This window comes from Equus quagga, chromosome 20 (genome assembly GCF_021613505.1).
Source record: "Equus quagga isolate Etosha38 chromosome 20, UCLA_HA_Equagga_1.0, whole genome shotgun sequence".
Classification (NCBI taxonomy): domain Eukaryota; kingdom Metazoa; phylum Chordata; class Mammalia; order Perissodactyla; family Equidae; genus Equus; species Equus quagga.
The window spans coordinates 12,636,833-12,651,646 of record NC_060286.1 but is presented as its reverse complement, the minus strand read 5'-3'; the positions used below and the strand labels follow the sequence as shown (position 1 = coordinate 12,651,646).

The following is a 14,814-nucleotide window of genomic DNA, read 5'->3' as shown; positions in this document are numbered from 1 at the left end:
TGCTGCCTAGATGCCTATTTCTATGCCTATTCCACATAGATTTTCTCCATCCCCTTTAATCTTAGGTGTCAATTACTTTTACTGAAACACATGTCACAAGTTTCAGGTCTCTAAAAATGCATTATAAGTGATTCCAACTTTTGACCTCAAGTGATTTATAGCTTACTAGAGGAAAAAAACATGCTCCAAAGGTCAGCAAATTAGTAGATGATTACCTCTACTTAGATGGCTTACTGGTATGCAATTCAACAACTGGTCATAAAAACAAAAAAACAGAATAGTTTGCCTTGTCATTGAAGAAATACCAAAAAACCGTTTCAGAGTTATTAGAACAAGAACATTAAGCAAAATGAATAAATAAAGATTCATATCTACTACAATCTATAAATTAGACTAAAGAAGTGACAATAGAGAGTATTTTCAGGACCAGAAGTAGGATTGTGTCATCGGAACAGGAAAGGAGAAGAATCTGAGAAGGAAGAAGACTGATGAGGATGAAGCCGTGTACCTGAGGATTACTGCAGCTATTCAATAAGAACATATTTGCCTTTTGACCTTGCTCCCAACACAGACACAGATGAATCTTGTCAATTTGCTGTTTTCTTGTTTAACTCAAGGGGTGACTCAGGTCTCAAGGATCTGTGAGCTTGTTTTGCAGAAGAAAGAGAATGCCTTCGGGGAAGTAGGGATCACCAGATGGCCGGACCCCAGCAGCTGCTGAAGGGCAGAAGTCAAGATTGTCCAGGGCTTATCTGAAGTGACCTCTTTGTTTCTCCAAAGCTCCTCCTGCCAAGCCCCTGAGCTCTATAAAATCCCCCTGCTTTCTGTTCTTGGGGAGGCGGATTTGAGTGAACCCATGGTTCCACCTACTCATCTTGGCCAACTTGAATGGGCCCTTTCTCCATCTCCAAGCACCAATGTCTCAGTGTTTGGTTTGCTGTGCATCAGGGACAGGAATTTGAGATTAAGAGATTCAGTATCAAGGATATTCAGTATCAAGGATACAAATGTCACCAAGTTTAGAATCCAGTGAACTTTTAGTACTGTAGTATTACTGACTGAGGGTATGAGTAATGTTCTGATTTTGACCAGATAGTCTTAGAAGGCAGGAAAACATAAGGTATATTATGCAACAAGAAACACAAACAAAATGTCAGTCTTAAAGATTACTGTACCCTATAGTTTAAAAACGTTACTAAACTACACTTTCATTCAACAACATAAGCACTGCTTGGTACAAAAACTTGCACAGTCATTGGCAACAAAAAGATTGCTAACAAAGAGTCCTCAGCCTTAGGAAACTTAAAATCTAGCATAGAAATCAGATAAGTAAACAAGCAAGCAAACAAACAAAACCGCTATACAAGTGTAATGCTATTTGATAAGTTTTATACTACAACTGCAGAAATGCTGCAGGAGTTACCTGTAGTGGAAGAGCATCCTAAGAAAATCTGTATAAATGGGAAAGAATATAAGATCACAGACAGATGTGAAAGATATCCATTACATGAAAGGAAAAAAGTAAACAAAATATTAACACAAGCACGCTGACATCAGTAAAATGAAACAAATGCTTTATCTAAATGTAAGATTTTAAATCACCACAATGAAACTCAACACTGCAAATAACGTCATTTTTTAAGCCTATTTAAAAATGTGTAGTAAAAATGATCTAGTGAAAAATACTCTAGAGTAATGCTTGAGCATCAATAAAAAAACTGATAAAGCTGAGTGGAACTTGATCTCACTGTACATGTAAGCTGTTTATAAGTAGGGCAACAAATTTTTTTCACCCACTGACTTTCACTATTATTTCAGAGATGAAAAAAACTTTACCTTAACACACAACTACAATTATTCATCATTGACTCAGTCTATGACAACCAATTCACACAATTCCTATAAAATTGTTTAATCAAATTATTCATAATCACATAATCTATTCAAAATATATTTACTAAAACATAAAGCAGTTCAATTGCTATTCCACGTGAATGTCACAAACCAGGTTTGTAGTCTATCTACCTCTTATCTAACATTTATGGAGGGCTTAAAATATACCAGGAACTATGCTAACCATTCTTTTTTTTTTTGTAAAGATTTTATTTTTCCTTTTTCTCCCCAAGGACCCCCGGGACACAGTTGCATATTTTTAGTTGTGAGTCCTTCTAATTGTGACATGTGGGATGCCACCTCAGAGTGGCTTGATGAGCGGTGCCATGAGTGGTGCCATGTCCATGCCCAGGATCCAAACTGGCGAAACCCTGGGCCGCCAAAGCGGAGCGCTCGAACTTAACCACTCCGCCACGGGGCCGGCCCCTATGCTAACCATTCTTGATACATCACCTCAATTAATCCTCAAAATAAAGCTCTGAAGGAGATCAGAATATGCAACCCCAAAATATGACACTTTGGCATAAGGATTATTTTGAGCTAAAGGCAATTAAGAAACAGCAGACATAGGAAAAAAAACAACTCTCTGCCCTCCCCCTCTATCTGGCTAAAAAGACCCGGCATAAATTTCCCTTTATAAAGGTAACATAAATTTCCATTTGTAAAGGTACCAGGCAGATGACTCTTACTCCTGGGAGTTGACGCATCAATGGAGAAAGTCACCAATTTAAATCTGCATAACAAATCTACTAAAATAACCTTTATCTTCCATTAGTTTCCCCCACATATTTACCTTCTGACAATTTACCAGCCCTAAAAGCCTAAACCTCTTTTCCTTTGTCTTGTCACTTTTTCACAATTTATGGCTCAGTTTCACTGATTCTTTGGGTCTTCAATTCCTTTCTATGAAGACCTCCATACACATTAGTGAAAAACCATTTCTCCTGCTAATCTATCTTTTGTCAGTTTAATGTGCAGCCCCCCATGCCCCACAGTGAACCTAGGTTTTCCCTCCCCTAAAGCCCTCTGTATCAGGCACTAATACAATCCGTATTCTGCAGATAAGGAGTTAGACTTTGCTAAATTAACTTGCCCAGAGTCACATACATGTCAAGGCATTTCAGCACAAGTCTGACTGTCTAGTCCGAGTTCTTAATCGGGGCAGGGACTGTAACTGCACCACAGGACCTGTTAGTAAGGGCTCATGGAAGAGCAAGAAACGGTCATTAGCAAATTCATCTGTTTGTGCTTATCTTTGTAGAGCATGTTAATCAAGAACATGTGAAAGTTAGACACCCTCCCCCACTCTACCATTAAACACATTTATGGCCACATAGAATAAATGAATTACGTTTTGAATCTCATCTTCTCTCAGGTAATAGGAAGTGACTAGGTTAAAATAGTCTCTGGTATTAAGCTTACAAGCAAGACCAAAGTTTAAACAAGTAAATGATAAAAGTGCAAAGTGATAACATGCATCTACTATGTGCCATATTAAGCAGTGAGAGACTAAGTAAAAAGACATAGCCCCTACCCTTAAGGGGCTTACAGTTTACAGGTTCAAGGTTCTCCACTTTAATTCAAGTATATCTTAAACACTAAATTAAAGGTAGCTTTCCTCAAAAAGATTTTAATCTTACCAAAACTACAGGTGTTATGCATAACAAGTCTTAAGGCAGGCTAAAATACAAAGTAGAAAAATCCAAGATTTTGGAGTCAAATAAACTGAATCCAAATCCTTGCTACCACTTATACTACGACGTTGGATAAAACATTTAATCTTTCTGAGCCTCTGTTTCCTCATTTGTAAAAGGGAGAATAGTGATTAAAAAAACTTGCAGTGTAGTTGTTAATATTTAGAAACATATACAAAGGACATAGCATACTGCATAATACATTAAGAGATGGGGCAAGGGATACAGTCTGAGTAGGAGTTAGGGAAAAACAAAAAGTACTGTGATTTAGCCAGACCACTACTCTTAGAACAAAATTTAAGTATAAAAAGATAAAGTGTCAAGTATAAAAGGAACAGTGTCCCTTTAAGATGCCTACAAAGAATTATCAAATTTCCTTTCACAAACTCTTAAGTATCTACTGAGCCCTCTTAAGTGAGTCATTCTGAAAAACATCTGCAGGTAGTCACTTGTATATTCTTAGATGAATCACCTGGATCCGAGGATTAAATCTGGGGTTCATGACCCAATTTTCATGAATACTCTGATACTATTGCACAACAATGCGTGTGTTTCAGGGGAAGGGCCCAAAAAACCATCAGATTCACAAAAGATTAATAGTAGACAGTTATATTTACATGCCCAGTATTTATAAAGTGGAATTTATACAGTTTTCAATGTGACGCAATTTGAAGAAACTCAATAATTTGCTGCCGGAAGTGTATATCAGTAAAATGAATCACACTGAAAAAGAGTTTGGCATTATCTAGTAAATTGACCATGCCATACCCTATCACCCAATAATTTCATTCCCAGGTATGTACTTTAGAGCAGGGATGTCCAACAGAACTTTCTGCAATAATGGGTAATATTCTCTATCTGCACTGGGCAATAACATAGCCATATATGGCTATCGAGCACTTGAAATGTGGCTAGTGTAACTGAGGAATTGAATTTTAATTTTAGTTAACTTAAATTTAAATAGTCATATGTGGCTACTGGCTACCATACTGGAGAGAAGCATCTTAGAGAAACACATGTACATATAACCACCATAAAAGTACAGGAACGTACATGGTAACATTATTCATAACAACCAAAAAGTAAAAACAACTCACAGGCCAACCAACAGTAATATTATTAAATAAATTATGGTATATTATTTTTTAAAAATAAACTGTTACAATTCTATAACATTATGAATACAATCTTAAAATTCATTTGCATATTATTTGAGCAATTCTGTGATTCTGCTCTGAGTTTCAAAGAACTAACAAATTCTCTCAAAACATCCTAATCTCTAAGAGACTGTCCATACTTACATTTCAAAGTCAGAACTTTGACGGCAGTGACTTCATCTAATACTTCTCTATATCCTGCCGAAAGTCTTCACGTTGTAAACATTCAATATTCACCTATAATTTTCTGTATGAACTAGTTAGGAAATTTGAGACAGACAAAACTATGTAAAAGTGAATGATGATTACTTGTAGAACAAAAAAAACCCCAATTCCTTACACATAAATATCATACACATAATACTACCAATGTAAAGCAGAATTTTTTAAATCTTGAAATAGAAAAAATTTTCTCTCACATTAAGTATAACACATTTATATTGTAACTATATTTGAACAATAATATAAAGTTTTCTTAGTAAAACTTGGTAAGACTTTGCAACAGCTTCTGTTTAAGCTTTAGGGGAAAAATGGAGAATGTAAGACAAGAAAACAAGCTTTCTGGGAGTCCAGAGGCAGGTAATAACAGAGCTAACAAACCAGGCAATGGTGCACTGAAGAGAGTACCAAACAGATTATGAGTCTGGTACTTGAGATCCAACCCTAGGGCTGCCACTAAGATTATTCCAAAAGCCACCTTTCTGGCATCTCTGCCTCTGATTTGTGAAGGAGAACAGATTCTGTTCCGGAGGGGAGAGGGAAGTTAAAAATCTCAAATCCAGCTGTATCTTTTTTCTTTTTTGGGGGAAGATTAGCCCTGAGCTAACATCTGTCGCCAATCCTTTTTGCTGAGGAGGACTGACCCTGAGCTAACATCCGTACCCATCTTCCTCTATTTTCTATGTGGGACACCTGCCACAGTATGGCTTGACAAGCAGTGTGAAGGTTCACAACTGGGATCAGAACCAGGAACACTGGGCCCCCAAAGCAGAACGTGTGAACTTAACCACTATGCCACTGGGCCAGGCCCCTCCAGCTGTTTCTTGACAGAAATTTAGAAAGGAAGAAAAACAACTTTCTGAAGCTTCATTTATATCCCAAACATTACACAAAAATGAATACCTAAATATAGGTACTCTTTAAGCACAACCAAATTCTAGCAGAGCACTTAGTTCAGTGCACTCATAGGAGGCAGTCAATTATTTGAAATGAACGCATCTCAAAGGGACTTCTGAAGCATACAAGCAAAATACAGAAAGCCTACTTCTTAGGTCAAATCAAAGTAATGCATTTTAAGAGATACTATCAAACATTTTCGGTGACAACGTTCAACCCTCAAAATACAAAATTACATTTCAACACAAATTCTCAATTTTTTATGTGATATTTATGATACTATTGTGAAACCAAGAAGTTATACTTTATACCAAAAAAGGCCTAATTCAAAAGACAATTTAGCTATAAAGATAAACACAATTATAATTTCTAATATTTGGAATAACCAATTAGATATACCACAAACTGTAAAAAATCTGAATCTCCTTAATTACTCCACATCTGTCAATTTGTCACAAAGCATAGTGCAGCCATAAAACAGAGAGAGAGAAGCAAATACTTATTAAGTATCTACTATGTGTCACAATGTTTTGCTTAGTGCCTTCCATACCTTATTTTAACCTTTCCAATCATCTTCCAAGGTGGCGACCTATTATAGATGAGGAAAGTGGGGGCTTGGCTGGGAATTACAGCATGGAATAACTTCCCAACCCAGCTGACCCTAAGGCTCTTTCCACTACATTTACTATAATATTTTCATCTCTCCTGCTAACTTTTTGCCTAAAACAAAAGTAAGCAAACAGTTCACAGGCCAAATTAGGAAGGCTCTGTTTTTTAAGTAAAGTTTTATTGGAACACAGTTACATTTATTTGCTTGGTTACCTTTACACTAACAGCAGAGTTGAGTACTTCAATTGAAATGATATAGCCTGCAAAGCTTAAAATATTTACTATCTAGCCCTCACAGAAAGTTGCCAACCCCTGCCTTAAAGCAGCAAAAATGCCAAGAACCTCAGAAGCCTGAAAACTTCAATGTTTGGGCTCTTTGAGACAACTGTTAACTTAAGAAGAACTTTAAAATGATACAAGACAAAAGTCCAAATTGCTTGAATTTTTATAATGGTTAAACCATATGACAAGCCCAAATTTATAAAAATGATAAAATTAAACAGCTTGATTATGAGGTTACTGAAACCTATTCTTCATAATTAAACTGTCTCCTGTAGTCTCAATTGATGGAGCAAAAACTCACAATTCAAAATATTAAAATATATTTAATAAGCATGTATCTTTTTACCATATACTCACATTTTTCATTAAGGAACATCTTAAATATAGCAAAACAGAGCCTGGATTTTTCTTACAAGTACTTTATTTTATACTTCACTTCACACTTTGTGATTTAATACATTCACTGAATTCCTTCTACTCGGACCCGCCAAACATTTATATGATTACTCATGGGAGTATAGCTGATTTCCTGGTGTGAGGAAGGAGCCTGTTTTTTTTGTTGTTGTAGTATTTTTTAAATTTTCATTGTTTTTATTCCAAGTAAAAATCTCCTAATTAAATCATTTTATCTTCATTCAAAATACACTTCACTATCCAAACACATTTCAACAACTTCCCTAAATTAACCCAGCATGAGGAATGTTTGATTACAGTGATACAAATAACATTTCCTTTCTTCACTTAGTAATTTAACAAGAGTCCTCTAGTGGTAAAGTACAGTCTACAAACTCCAGTACAGATTAAGGAAACTTAAGTCCTACCAACATGTAAAATTTATATAACTGTTAATGAATATCTTGACTCCTCTGACTTTATAAGCACTCTAGTTCACAAAATCTTATCCAGTTTCCTTCTTCATTTTTAAGAATGTTAACATCTATTAGTCAAAGAAAAACAATCCAAAATGATTTTTTGTTTGAAACAACCCCAGAGTTATTCCCAGAAATAGGGAAGGCTGATTCAACCTTTGAAAATTAATCAATGTAATTCACAATATTAACAGATTAAAGAAAGAAAGTCCACATTATGACCTCAATAGATGCAGAAATGGCATTCAACAAAATTCAACATCCATTCATGATAAAAACCCTCAGCAGCCTTGAACAGAAGGAAACTTCCTTAACCTGATTTGGAGAATCTACAAAATGACCTACAGCTAACATCACATTTTAAAGGTGAAAAACTGAAGCTTTCCCTTTATGATTATGAACAAGACAAGGATGTTCTTTTTTACCACTTTTTCAACATCTCACTGGAAGTCCTAGCCAGCACAATAAGTCAAGAAAAGGAAAAGGCATACAGACTAGAAAGAAAGAAACATTTCTCTTTTCATAGATGACATGACTGTCTACTCAGAAAAGCCCAATAAATCTACAAAAAAAAATCTCCTAGAATAAATGAGTTTAGTAAAAACTCAGGCTATAATGTCAATATACAAAAATCAATTGTATTCTATATATTAGCAGTGATCAACTGGAAACTCAAGTTTTTTTAAATGACCATTTACTATAGAACCAAAAAACTGAAACACCAAATATTTGCAGGATATGTATGTTGAAAACTATAAAACACTCATGAAAGAAATCAAAGATTTCTAAATAAATGGAGAGAAATACCACATTCATAGATTGGAAAGCTCAATTTTGTTAAGATGTCCATTATCCTCAAGTTGATTTATATAGATTAAACACAGGATTAAAAATCGTGGCAGAATTTTTTTATGGATATCAGCAAGCTGATTCTAAAATTTATATGGAAAGGCAAAAGAACTAAACTAGCTAAAATAATTTTGAAAAAGAATAAAGTTGGAGAACTCATATTATCTGACTTCAAGACTTATTTTAAAGCTAACGTAATCAAGACATTGTGATATTGGCAAAGGACAGACAAAGAGATCAATGGAACATAAGAGTCTAGAAACAGACCCACACAAATGTAGTCAAATGGTTTTTGACCAAGAGACAAAGGCAATTCAATAGAGAGAGGATAGTCTTTTCAACAAATGGTCATGGAACAATCGGACAAATAAATGAAACTCAACTTAAACATCTCTCTTTATACAAAAATTAACTCAAAATGGAACATAGATCTAAATGTAAAATATAAAACTTGCAGAAGAAAACGTAAGAGATAATCTTTGTGACCTTGAGTTAGGCAAAGAATTCTTAGATATAATACCAAAAGTAAGACCCATAAAAGAATATCCTGCTACTTCGGACTTCATCAAAATTTAAAACTTCTGTACTTCAAAAGACATTGTTAAGAGGATGGAAAAGGCAAGCCATAGACTGGAGGAAAATCTTTGCAAATCACATATCTCACAAAGGACTATAAAGAACTCTCAAAACTAAACAAGAAAATCCAATTTTAAAATGGGCAAAAGATTTGGAAACTTCACCAAGAAAGATATACAAATGGCAAATAAGCACATGAAAAGATGATTAACATCATTAGTCATGAGAAAAATGCAAATAAAAACCACAATGAGATATTGCTACATAACTATAAGAATGACTAAAATTAAAAAGACTGACCATACCAAGTGTTGATGAGGATGTAAAGTAACTGGAACACCCATACACTGCTGGTGGGAATACAAACTGGTTTAGCCTCTTTGGAAAACAATTTATAGCATATAGTTTCCTATGCTGCTGTAACAAATTACCACAAATTTAATGGCTTAAAAGAACACAAATGTAGTATTTCCCAGTTCTGTACTTAAAAGTCTGACACAGGTCTCCCTGACCTAAAATCAAGCTGCTGGCAGAGCTGCCTCCTTTTCTGAGGGCTCTAAATATTAAACCATTTCCCAGCCTCTTCCAGCTTCCAGAGACCACATTCCTTAGTTTATGGCTTTGCTCCTCCATCCTCAAAACCAAGAACTCTGCATTTCGCTGGCTCTGCTTCCACCATTACATCTTTTTTTCTGATTCTACTGCTTCTCGCTTTCCCTTTGAAGGGAAACCCTATAATACATTGGGCCCACTGGGATAATCCAGGATACTCTCCCTATTTTCAAGTCAGTTGATTAGCAAACTTAATTCCACCTGCAACTTTAACCCTTGCCATGTAACCTAATTTATTCACAAATTTCAGGGATTAGGACATCTTTGTGGGCCATTATTCTGCCTACCGCAGACACTTTTTAAAACGAAGTTAAAGATACATGTCATATGACCCAGCAATGCCACTTTAAAGTGCTGACCCAAGAGAAATGAAGACTTCGGTTCACACAAAAACCTTTTTGTAAAGATTTATAGCAGCTTTATTCACAGTCAAAAAAAAAAAACAAAAACAAAACTGAAAATAACTCAAATGTCCTTCAACTGGCAGATGGATAAACAACTGTGGTACATCCATACAATGGATACCACATTCAGCAATAAAACAGAAGGAAGTGCTGATACAGTCAACAACATGGTTCAACACTCAAATGCATTATGCTAAATGAAAGAAACCAGACTCAAAAGGCTAAATACTATAGCATTCCATTTATACAATACCTAGAAAAGACAAACTATAGGAAATGACAACAGATCACTAGTTACCAGGAGTTAAGGGTGGGGGAAGGGTTGACTACAAAAGAGCAGCTCAAGCGAATTCTAGGTGCTGGAACTGTTCTGTATCTTGATTTTGGTAGTTGCACAGCTCTATTCATTTGTCAAAACAATTACACAATGAAAAGAGTTAATTTTATATCAAGTAAACTAAAAATAAAGTTAAAATCTTTTTGAAAGAAAGAAAACACATCATTTCTCACCCATCAAATTGGCAAAAATTTAAAAATCTGACAATACCAATCTGACAATTCCAAATGTGGCCAACGATGACTCATATATTGTTGGCAGGAACGTAAATTGTTACAATTTGAGAGGATAATTTGGCTGCAGCAGTAAATTTGAAAATGCACATCAACCTATGACCCAGCAATTCCACTTACAGGTAGGTATACAGTGTAGGGAAACCTTCACACCTGTGCTGGAGGGGACACGTACAAGGATACTTATTAAACATTGTCTGAAATATTGAAAAACTGAAAACAACCCTTCAGTAGGGGAATGAATTAACTGTGGTTAGTGGTTATTAAAAAAAGGAAAAAAACGCATAAGGGAAAGAAACAACCCTGCTGGCCACATATATGATTTTGAGAAGGGTAACTTACTGATTTATTTAACAATAGTATATTGTGAAAAGAGCACTGTACTTGGACTCTGGAAACAAGCATTTTAGCATTTAGGTCCAACTTTGCCACTAACCAGCAGTCAGACTATGGACCACTGAACTCTATAAACCTCACTTTCCTTTTCCTGGAAAACGAAGCGGTTAGGCTATGCAACCACTAGGATTATTTCCAACTCAAGAATTCTATGATTCATAATCAAAAATTGCATTCTAAAGCACCTATGTCAGGAAACTATTTTTCCCAGACACCTTGAATCAGAAACTAGCAAAGAAACTGGACAGTATATTGATAGATAAAATGGATAAATTTCTTGGTATGTCTGCAATGAACTTTTTAAACAAGATCCTAACTCAGAAAGGGCATATAAACAGCTCAACAGTACTGACTTGGGTCACTCTCAGGTAAAACTTACATATCGTCTCCCATTGTAACATTCTAAAACAAGTTAAAATCATTAATGAGTCCATCTTTACTTGTCAAGTTCAGGTCTGTCTAGCCAAAAGTCACTGAAGTACATGGTAAGATTTATTTGATTTTTTTTAACAAAGATAAAATAATGAATTGCTTTTGGTATTTTTGCCTGTTTCATCTATAAAGATCTTACGTTATAGCTGAATAGGTTCAGCCTGCTACAATAATTTAGAGTCTTTTAAAACTTGTAATATGCCATGTCCACAGGGATCCAGAAAAAAAATCAGTAGTTCATAATCCAAAAAAGCTTAACAATTTCATTACCATCAATACTTATACTTCAACGACACCAATAACCAACATGTCATTTATTCTTATTGCAGAATTTAATAGGTTATTAACTTATGGTATAATCCAAAAGCATAATTACGATACTATCATTAAAACATGGTATGTCTTTTTTAAAATCAGAAATATTAACTCCTTTCACCTACCTTGTCAGTAAAACCAAACTTTCAAAAATCTTGTTCTACAGGCTTTCCAAATCTAAATTTTTACAATTCTAAACGAATACGGAAACAAAACACACACTATATACTACTTCTAAAAACCTCCTAGCGATCAGATTTTAATTTTAGCGCCAACTGCCAAGAAAAACCTTTGGACGCAAATCTAAATTCCATACACATTACCGTATGTCAATCAACTAAACAGAAGGTGGGTTATTATTATTAGGAAGTTACATAATTTGCCCCAAAGACTGTTCAAAGCGCCTTTCATTAAACGTAACTTACAATAATTTACAGGCTTCAAAATTCATTTTGCAAACTTACGAGGAAATTATCAGAAACCATTAGGAGATTAGGCTTTTCTTGAAAAGTGGTCACAAGGAGGTGGGAACTGATTTTTTGTCTAAAGAACGCAATGAGCAGCTGAATACCAGGAGCTGAGTCAGGCAGAGGAACGCCGACTACATTCCCTCTTTTAAAAGAAAGTGTTCGCCCAGCGATTCCCCCGACCCGGCCTGGAGGGAGTCCTGGGAGTCGCGAACTCCGGGCGGGGGCGCAGAGGGCAGGCGACTCCCTACCGCCCCCCTGTAACTTGGGCCAGGCGGGCAGGAATCCCCGCCAGCCCAAGCGGGTCCCTCGCCAAGGCAGAGAGAGCCGGCACGGCCAAGCTGCGTTCCTCCGAGGGACAAAGGTTGGGCTCACGTCCTCCGCAGCCGGCCGGAGAGCCTGCTGGCGGGGCAGCGGCGGAGCAGCCCCGGTTTCCCGGCCGAGCTCCCCGTATGGGGGAGGGGGTGAGCCCGGACGCCCCTCCCCCCAGCTCCCGGGACCTGTTGATTAAGATCTCCACCCCACGCCACCGCCAGTCCACCTCTTACCTTCACGCCACAGCGGCCGATCCTCCCGCCCCGGCGGCTCCTAAACACTGCAGGAAGGACAGCTCCCCAGCTGTGCTTAAAATACCAGCTAAAGAATCCAGAAACTCCCGGATTCCCCACCTCACAACCCTTGGTCCCCGCCCCCCACCCCACCCCACTGCCAGTCGCCGCCGTCGCCACCGCCGCCAGCGACTCCACCTCCAGACCGCGCGAGACCAGCCCCCGCGGCCGCCGCGAGACCGCGCACGCGCCCCCGGGACTCTGGCGCAGTGGGCGCGCCTATCCCAGGCCCTCCTCGGCGCGCCCCGCCCGCTGCTAGGCGGAGAAGCTGGCGCGGTTCGCCCAATCCCGAGCCGGCGCGGAGAGAGGGCCTTCTCATTGGTCCGCTCTGCAGCTCCCAAGGGGCAGTCGCGCGCACTCGCGCGCCTCTAAGTGTATATATATAACCGGCGAACTGTTTCGTTCTCAGGTACTTTTGGGGTTCAGCTTGGCGGGCTCCGCTGCGTAGGGGCCGAAGTCTCCGTGAGGCGTAGTGGGGAGCCCGCGCTGCAGCCCCCGACTCTTCTCCCGCTGGAGGACCGTCAGCTCCTGAAGAAAATCTGATTATTCCCCTTGAGGCGACTCCTCCTGTCCTATGAAGCACGTCACACAATCTAATATTTGTTTAAAAGAGAACCTTGACATACTTAAACACCTGGATGTGTGTAGTGTCCCACAGAAGAATTCTCTGCTATTGCAGAAGACTCCAAAAACCTAGCGGCTGGGACTGAGTTCTGAAAACCAGACAGGAAGAATGCCAAGGGCCACAGCTGTTTCACAAAACTCCAGTGAATGGGTTTCGAGTTACTTGGGCCAATCCACATCCAGTGCAAGGAAATCCACGTAAACAGTCTCCAGGATTCCCTAGAAACTGTTAGGCATATTCAAAAAGAAAAAAAAATGTAGTGTGCGTGTCACCTGTTTTCTAAGTTCTTAAATGCATGAAGTAAATAATAACCCAAGAAGCTTCCTCTGGCTCCTCAATGAGTCTTTTCTTCCTCTAGCTCAAGGTGTCTCAGCCTCAGCGCTATTGAGATTTGGGCCAGATATTTCTTTACTGTGGGGGCTGTCCTGTGCGTCGTAGGATTTTTAGCGGCATCTCGGGTGTCTGCCCACTAGATGCCAGTAGTACCACTACCCCCATTTGTGACGTTGCCAAAGGCCCTCTGGCAGGCAAAATCACCTCCAGTTAAGAACCACTGAGAGAAAGATTGTCCCTCTTTACCCTACCTTCCTTGCTGAGCCCCAAGCAGTTTTGCAAAACACCTCCACCCAAATGAGCCTTCCAGCTACCCAGCTTTGTTTCCCCAAGCTGCTGGACTCCTCTGTCACAGGACCCCACCCTAGTAAAATGATGATCACTATCTGTGTGAGATAGCAGCTATCGATCTCAAAATACGTGGAAATTCCTTTGTAAAATGCTATGCAAATGTTTATTATTTTTACTTCCTAAAAGTATTTTCCTTTTAAAAGAGGGTAGACCCTATGGCAAATAAAACGTTTCTTCTCTGGTGAGTAGAGCCATTCCCAGAATCCCCAAATGACTCAAATAACTAGTGTTGTATGCAAAAAATGAAGGGTAGCTGGAAGAGTGGAAGGTATAGAAAATGGAGGCCAAGCGATTGGATTCAAGTTTTAGCTTTGATGCTAACTAGTTCTGTGATTTGGATGAGTGACAAGTTTCCTGGGCTTAAATTTTCTCATCAGTAATATAACAAGTTAATTACTTTTTTTCCTAGTTTTAAGATTCTAGAAGTCTCTGCATATGGAATCTAACATGAACAGCACAGGGAGTTAAGAAAATATAATATTCATCCCAAAATAGAATGAAATGAGTAATCTGTGGTTTAAAACCACCTGTCAGAAGAGTTGTTCATTCTTGTCATAAGGCAATTCACCCACTGAGTCACCTGGCAAATTTGTAACTAAGTAGTATTTTGGGTGAGTAGTGAAAGCTGTACTGTAAAATCAAATGTACAGTGGAGA

General features: G+C 38.1%; 1 protein-coding gene across 3 annotated transcripts in view; it reads right to left on the bottom strand.

Annotated features, from left to right (window-relative positions):
* PALS1 (protein associated with LIN7 1, MAGUK p55 family member) overlaps window positions 1-12,913 on the bottom strand; it is an 87,538-nt gene extending 74,625 nt beyond the window's left edge. For 2 of the 3 annotated variants that reach the window (XM_046647839.1, XM_046647840.1), the window contains exon 1: window positions 12,790-12,913. The gene's annotated coding sequence lies outside the window, so the exon portion shown is untranslated. Of the gene's footprint in view, window positions 1-4,888; window positions 4,910-12,789 lie in introns of those variants that run through there. The other variant, XM_046647838.1, reaches the window with a different exon arrangement.
* Window positions 12,914-14,814: the final 1,901 nt, after the last annotated feature.